The 8,513-nt window shown below is 34.1% G+C and overlaps 1 long non-coding RNA gene across 2 annotated transcripts; it reads left to right on the forward strand.

Moving 5' to 3' along the window:
* The first annotated feature begins 1,136 nt into the window (after positions 1–1,136).
* On the forward strand, positions 1,137–5,343 carry LOC111901881 (uncharacterized). Of its 2 annotated transcripts, XR_006184033.1 has the most exons (3): positions 1,137–1,253; positions 1,328–1,549; positions 1,643–5,343. It is a non-coding gene; the product is annotated as an uncharacterized LOC111901881 (long non-coding RNA). The 2 variants fall into 2 exon arrangements; XR_006184032.1 differs by having other exon boundaries at positions 1,328–5,343.
* The last annotated feature ends 3,170 nt before the right edge of the window (positions 5,344–8,513 follow it).

The following is an 8,513-nucleotide window of genomic DNA, read 5'->3' on the forward strand; positions in this document are numbered from 1 at the left end:
TCATTCAGTAATTAGGAGTTTAACTACTATTTTTGTAATTTGAGTTTTTACTCTTTATGTTTTTATAAATGGTTATATTTTAGACATTAAATCAATGCAAATGGAGAATCTATGAATGTATGTTTTGAAGTTAGAATTTGGATTATTCCCTTGAGTATATGATAAAAAAATTAAACGATCCCAAAAACCATAAACGAGCTTGAGTCGAGCCTAAGCTCATTTAGGCTCGCGTGACAAACAAAACGAGCTGAGCCTGAGCCGAGCTCGAGCTTCTTCTTTTTCCTACGAGCCGAGCACGAGCTTTGAAATTGGGCTCGAAACGAGCCGAGCTCGAGCTCGAGCCAACATACATTTATACGAGTTCGAGCCGAGCTTAGGAATGTTCGGGCTCGGCTTGGCTCATTTACACCCCTGCTGCCGGAAAAGATAGCTGTTTGATCGGAGATGTCAACTGGAGACGAAGACAAAGAAGCAAGAAGAGGAGGTGAACTAAGTCAAAACTCAATAACCAATCAAATCATTGCAGCACTTTCTCTCTCTTCTTGCTAAGCCGGCAGCGACAATCCCCTAGCGCACGACGCCGTCCACAAATGCTTAGCTTTTCTTCTCTAAAAACGAGCTCCTTTCCATTTCAAATGAAGAAAATACAACAACAGGGAGATCGAGTAAGTCTTAAATTTTCAGTATTGGGAGCAAATCTAGTCGCAGGACTTAATATTTATTTTTATCTTATTTTTATATGTATTTAATGTTTGAGATTGTTTCTACATAAAACTCAGAACTAATGTTTGATGTTTTGAAAATGTTTTACCACAAATTTAGAAAAGAAAAGGAGTTTTTCTTGGGTGGTCTGAAATATAATGGTCTCTTCACTAGAATACCCTTAACATACGTAATATTTCATTTCCCACTAAAAAAAAGGTTTATTTTTGGGAAAATTTAATCTAAACATTGATAAAAAAAAACTACCCCCTATACAAAACTGTGGTTTTCAACACGTTTGAAAGTCTTTTCTTTTAAAGAACTATTCATGTTTTCCATTTTACCTTTTTTGAAAATTTTCTTATTTGATTATGCTTTTAGACGTGGATATGTCTATTTCATTTAGTTCTAAATTTCATTCAACCCTACAGTATAATGAAGCCAACTACTTAAAATAGGACGTTGGAAACAAAATGAAACCAGATAGGGACGACAAATTAATACTTGATTTGCTGAACAAGATAGTCTCAACGAGTGGAGCTCAAATCCAGGTTTAATTGTATACCTACAATTTTAAACTAGAAAATTTTAGAAAACTAACTTTAAAATGTTATCGTTTTTGTAGGCTAATTTAGCCCGACTGCCATATGAGGTGAAAAGGGCTCAAAAAATCGACCGAGAACCAACCTTGAAAAGAATTGTGGAGCTTAAATAAAAAATGGATTCATTACGCGAGAGACGAGCGTGCGAAAGATTAAGCCAACAGTCTAGGAAAAGTAATGAGTTGACTGGCGCCCGTGTGTACTGTAAGGATCAATTTTTCACCATGGACCCGGTAACAAAAAAGGTAAGATCCATCGAATTTAGATATGGAAAATTGATTTAAACAAATCCCCACGATGAAGCTGTGGAATAAAGTAATATTTTACCCTTTATACAGGTGTACCTTTATACAAATCCAGATGCAGTTAAATTCAGAGCTGCAACATTTACTTTAAAAATGTTAAACAAGATTGTTTACCATAAAATTTAAATCTGAAGTTTCAATTTTTTGCCATTACCCATAATCATTAAATATCAAAAAAAAAAAATCTCATGTCTTTTTGATATATTCTTGAAACTTCAATGCATCAGCTGGAGGCACATACCCAGACACCTTTGTCCCGTTTTCTTCGTATTTCTACATGAGATTGTAATTTTTAAAATTTAAATTAGTCAAATGTTAATATAAGTTAATTTTTAAATATGTGACTTACAATCTCATCAACTGTCCCAACTTTACTTATAAGCGTGACTAGGTCCCGTCTCGTCTAAATGAAGGAAAAGTAAATTCCACCATTAGTTATTTTGAGAGTTATCGAAGGAACTTTTCCAAACTGGTGGCTTCTAAATACGAAACACAAAAATTATCTTCCAAATGCATAGCTTTTTCCTTGACCTCATCGGGATTTTGACACCTATCAACCTGTCAAAAAAGTTTAGAGGATAAACAAATCAAAAATATGTTGTTATTTGTTGGATTTGAACCAAATTAAAAGGCAGAACACTACTTTGTTCCAGAGCTTCACCATGAGAATAGTTGAAGCATTTAAGTTAAAAAGCATCTTGTCGACAGTATCCATTTGATTTGCTACTAATAGATGACTGCATTAATAACAATATAACTTCATTATTATGGTGTAAATACATTTTATAAAAATACAACATAATTAACCTTATATCAACTACAACTGCTAGTAGAAAAGAATGTTTTATCTCCTTATAGGGGTAAATGTAGAAAGCTTCAACACCAAAAACAATAATTGGTTCATTATTAGTAAATTTATAATACATATCAGAAAAAAAAAAAAAAAAAAACTTACAAGGTATGGGGGGTTTTGTAAAAACCCTATATTGTCCCGTAAAAAATGTTCTTAATATTTTTAATCTAAAAAAACGTTTATATAAATCACTTCCAATAAAAAAGTTTGTAATATTTGAATTTTATAAAGTAAGGTGGAACTCATCCTCCTTGTAAATGGATTTAGTGTCGTAAAAAGTTGATCCTCCGGTCAAGTTGTTGAAAATACTACTTTCTCCCCGAGTTGGTGTATCCAACAAAGGAAATAGTAGGTATACATTCCTGTATTGTTCTTGCCCGAGCTCTTCGCTCGTGCACAGACTCGAGTTCAATTCCGAGCTCATTAATTTTTTTAATACATGTGCTCTGTTAACTTTTTTGGTGTTGTTCATTTCATGTTTTAGTCTCGCTAAGTCGACCTACAAAATTTACAATATGTAAAGTTAATTATCAATCATCTTTAAAAGTAAAGATACATAATTCAACCTGGACATAAGCTTCTTTTGTTGATGCTCTTTTGGTCAACAAATCAACAATAAGTTCTCTCTTATCAAATTTTACTTTGTTGCCAAGTTCATCTTTTAGGTACTTGAGTTCATCTTTATAATTCTATTGGGTTATCTGATGAGAAACAAAAGTTGAAATGTAATGAATTTAAATCAACAAAGAAGAAAGACTTAATGAGTGAAATTTAGAACTAAATGAAACACACATATCCACATTTAAAAGCATAATCAAATAAGAAGAATGAAAGAAAACACCTAAATGGAAATATATATAGGCTCTTTTGTGCTTCTTTTTAAGAATTATTCGTGTTTCCCATTTTACCCTTTTTGAAAGCCTATATATAGAGGTGTTTTCTTTCAATTTTCTTATTTGATTATGCTTTTAAATGTGGATATGGGTGTTTAATTCTAAATTTCACTCATTAAGTTTTTCTTCTTTGTTGATTTAAATTCATTACATTTTAACTTTTGTCTTTCATCAGATAACCCAACAGAATTATAAATATGAACTCCGAACTCAAGTACCTAAAAGATGAACTTGGCGACAAAGTAAAATTTGATAGGAGGGAACTTCTTGTTGATTTGTTGACCAAAAGAGCCTCGACAAAAGAAGCTCATGTCCAGGTTGAATACTCTATTTTTACTTTTAAAGTTGATTGAGAATTAACTTTGCATATTGTAAATTTTGTAGGTCAACTTAGCGAGACTAGAACATGAAATGAACAACATCTAAAAAGTTAACAGAGCATGTGTATTAAAAAAATTAACGAGCTTGGAATTGAACTCGAGTCTGTGCGTGAGCGAAGAGCTCGCACAAGAACAATGCAGGAACGTGTACTTACTATTTCCCTTGTTGAATACACCAACTCGGGGAGAAAAGTAGTATTTTCAACAACTTGACCGGGTCGAGCGTTGCAGTCGAGGATCAACTTTTTACCATACTAGACCCGGTTACAAGGAAAGTGAGTTCTACCTTTACTTTACAAAATTCAAATATTACAATTTTTTTTATTGAAACTAATTTATATAGGCATTTTTTTAGATTAAAAATTGTGAGAATATCCTTTTGCGGGAATTGTAAGTTTTTTTTATTTTTTCTGATATGTATTATCAATTTACTAATAACGAACTTATGATTTTTTTTGGTGTTGAAGCTTTCTGCATTTACCCCTACATTTGAGGAGATAAAACATTCTTCTCTACTAGCAGTTGTAGTTGATATAAAGTTGATTATGCTGTATTTTTATAAAATGTATTTGGACCTTAATAATGAAGTTATATTGTTATTAATGTAGTTATCCACTAGTAGTAAATTAGATGGATGCTGTCGATAAGATGTTTATTGACTTAAATGCTTCAACTATTCCCATGGTGAAGCTCTAGTAATGTTTTGCCTTTTAATTTGGTTCAAATCCAACAAATAGCAACATACTTTTGACTAGTTTATCCTTTAAACTTTTTTTGACAGGTTGATAGGTGTCCAAATCCCGATGAAGTCAAGGAAAAAGCTACGCTTTTGGAAGATACTTTTTGTGTTTCGTCTTTAGAAGCCACCAGTTTGGAAATGTTCCTTCAAAAACTCTCAAAAAAAACTAATGGTGGAATTTACTTTTACTTAGTTAGATGAGATAGTCAGGCTTAATAAGTAAGTTGGGACAGTAATAAGATTGTGAGTCAACATATATAAAAATTAGCTTATTTTAACATTTAACTAATTTAAATTTTAAAAATTATAATTTTTTTGATATTATGGGTAATGGTAAAACATTGAAACTTCCATATTTAAATTTTATGGTAAACAATCCTCTTTAACATTTTAGCCAATTGTGGCACGAGGCATCATGTTTGATTCCCACTATGGGTTTCACTAAGTAAATGTTCATTAGCTAGAAATGAATATCTTGTTGAAAGAAATTGTAGATTTTGCAAAAGAAATAGTTTTCTTTTGTGATCAACATTCTTGTCATTTTCTTGCAGCAATTTTCCTGTCTTTAAGTTTGAAAGAAGAAAAAAGTTAACCAAGGATAAGAGACATCAAGTGTGAAATACTTATTACATTGTATTTCAGATAGTTTAAAAAAACAATTTATTACCTCATTATATTCCATCAAGGAATGAGAGAAAAAAAACATCCCACCACGATGGAATGAAATTCAGCCCAGGAGAAGGGATCCATTCCATTCCTATGTAGCAAACAAACATGATTTCTTCATTTCAAACATTACCTTAAGTCTTTTTAGTTTGAGGGAATGGGTTGGACAGGTTAATATTATAATAAAATGAGTCATTACATCCCATGATCATGTTTGGTTGAAATTTAAGAACGAAATGAATTTTCATATGCTTTTTTTGTCTTATATGTAGATAGATTTAATTTTACTCCATACATGAATAATGATCTTACAAAAAAAAAAGGTTAAAGATAATATAAGCTCATTAATACCAAAATGAGATTATAATATAAAATATATTTTCTAGTTATCTTTATAAAAGAAATTGTAATTTAATCAAAGTTGTGAAAAAAAAGTGATTTATCATTGGGAAGTACGTGTATAAAAAGGGTTAGAATTAACCAAAACTGAAGGAACCAAAAAAAAAAAAACAGTTTTTTCATTCCTTCTCCGGTTACAGTTACATTAGGGGTCATCAAAAGAAGATATCTATGATTTTATGATTTTAAAGAGCAGGTCCTTTACCTAGAACTAGGAGTATTGTATTTGTAAAACTAATATATAAGATTGAATTTTAAAATATTCCATTGCATCTGTGATAATTATTACAGTTTACAAAACCAAAATCATAAATCTTTGGTGGAGAAAACAAAACGAATTAGTCCTTGAAATCCAATATCTTTTTTTGGTGGATGAATCAAAATTATAAGTTGGAAACATCACCTCCCTTTGGCTTTCATAAACAGATGCTTCAACCCAAATGAGCATTCCTCTGTTTGCATACAACACTAAAGTGGCACTTGGGTTTGATTACTAGGCGATGGAGATGGGAATGGGAATGAGTACAGATTCAATAATATTGTTTGGCTTAATGGTTGGTTTGGGTATCAAATTTTTATAAAGTCTATCCATTCATCTTCTTCATCAAGGTTGTATACACAAGTTGGAGGAAAACAATATAGCAGAAAAGTTAATACAGCAAATAAATTCATCAATCTGTTTCTTGATTCCCAAACCCACATACCTAATGCCCCCTAAGTTAGTAGTTTACTGAGCGACTTTATAGAATTCTCCAAGTATTACTCTAGCTACTAAGAAGCTATCTGAGATACCTCTGTATCCCAAATTCACCAGCACTAATGATTATCTTGTTCAGAGGTCCCCAAACAGCTCTATTGATCCTTCCTTGAGGAACCTTAAGTACTAGTACAGACTCCCCAACCTCTGAAAAGTGAACTCAAGGTCATCAGCAGACCCATAAAAGGGTCGGTGATGATTACAGCAAGCTTATCGCTAACGGAAAAATCAACAATCGAAGTTGAATGTGAAAAGCTGTGTTCCGCTCTGAACATCCCATAGTTTGGTTGATTGATCGGCACCACCAGTAATCAATCGTGTTGAATCACCAATTGTCAATCAGTTATCTTATTAACAAAATAAAATTCCACAATGTAAATTAAGAATACTGAAAAAAATTCTTCTGAATATTGAATGAATTTAACGTTAAATGAAATGGGTATATATACACAGAGATACAACTGAATCCTAAATACAAGCACATAACTAGCTATGTTAATTTGACTAGGACTAAGTCTCTACACGTGATTGTATTTATTTACACACATATGTGATACATGAGAAAGTTACCGTTATTACCCCCTGCAAGCTCAAAGTCGGGTTGAATTTGGAGCTTGGTTCTTATGGTGGAAAGTCGATCTTTGTGCAAAGGCTTCGTGAATATGTCCGCTAGCTGATCAATGGAGGAGATCAGACTGATTATGAGATCCTTAGCTTCAACCTGCTCTTTGATGAAATGGAAATTTAATGCAATATGTTTGGATCTCGTACGAATTACCGGATTCTTTGTCATGAATATAGCACCGATGTTATCACACAACAAGATAGGGGAGCTCAGTAGAGGAGTAGAGGTGCATGCAATTCAGACATAAGTTGCTTAATCCATATCAACTCAGCAGCGGTATAAGCAAGTGAACGATATTCTGCTTCAGTGCTGGAACGAGCAACGACCTTTTGTTTGCGTGAGGTCCAACTGATGAGATTGGACCCATGGAAGATTGCAAACCCATATTGTGATCTGTTGTCGTCGTGATCGGAAATCCATCTTGCATCGGAGTATACAAGAAGAGAAGTGGTGGTGGTGGGTTTGAAGTGTAAGTACTAGTTTAGAGTGTTATTTAAGTACCTGAGATTTCTTCACACAACTTGCTAGTGTGACACTGTGAGCGAGTGCATATATTGACAGACCCGATTTACTACAAACGTGATATCGGGTTGGGTAATGGTGGCATACTGTAAAGAACCAACTACTTGTCTGTATAGAGCTAGATCTGAAAAGGGATCGCCATGCATGGTTAAACGTGACTGGCTATCTGCAGGCGTGGAGACTGGGGTTGCTTCATCCATGTGAGTAAAAATGAGAATGTCACGAATGTACCCAGCTTAACTCATTTTTAGACTGGATGAGGTAGTTCTGATGTTGATGCCAAGGAAAAAAATGTAAAGGCCCCAAGTCTTTGTGAGCAAAAACACTGTTGAGTTGTGAAATGAAGCAGGTAACGAGAGTTTCACTGGTACCTGTGATAATTAGGTCATCAACATAGACCAAGACATACATGGTTACAGAAGAGGAGTGGTGTACAAATAGGGAGGTGTTTGAGTAACAGGCATGAAATCCTTGAGTGACCGGATATGTTTTTAACTTCGTGAACCAAGCTCTTGGAGCTTGTTTAAGGCTATAGAATGCCTTATGGAGTCGACACACGTGATTGGGTTTGGTGGGATCTTCAAACCCTCGGGGTTGTTTCATGTAGACAGCCTCTTGCAAGTCCCCATTGAGAAAGGCATTGTTGATGTCGAGTTAACGGAGGCACCAATTGTTGGAAACAACCAAAGATAGGACGAGACTGATGGTGGTAGGTTTGATAACGGGACTGAATGTCTCGACGTAGTCAATGCCCTGTTCTTGACTGTAGCCTTGAGCAACGAGACGTGCTTTATGTCTTTTAATTGTGCCATCAGACTTCCGTTTGACCCTGTAAATCCACTTGCAGCCCACAACATTAACATCAGTGGGACAGGAAACAAGTGACCAAGTTTTATTTCGCATTAGGGCATCATACTCATTTTGCATGGCATTTTTCCAACATGTGGACTTAATTGCCTGATTAAAAATTGAGGGTTCAAAATGGGACATAGAAGAAGTAGATGTGGAGAAGGCCTTGGGACGGAGTGAATTTGAACGAGCTCTAGTAACCATGGAATGGGTTGTGGTGT

The sequence above is a fragment of the Lactuca sativa genome, chromosome 6, assembly GCF_002870075.4.
Source record: "Lactuca sativa cultivar Salinas chromosome 6, Lsat_Salinas_v11, whole genome shotgun sequence".
In the NCBI taxonomy this organism is placed as follows: Eukaryota; Viridiplantae; Streptophyta; class Magnoliopsida; order Asterales; family Asteraceae; genus Lactuca; species Lactuca sativa.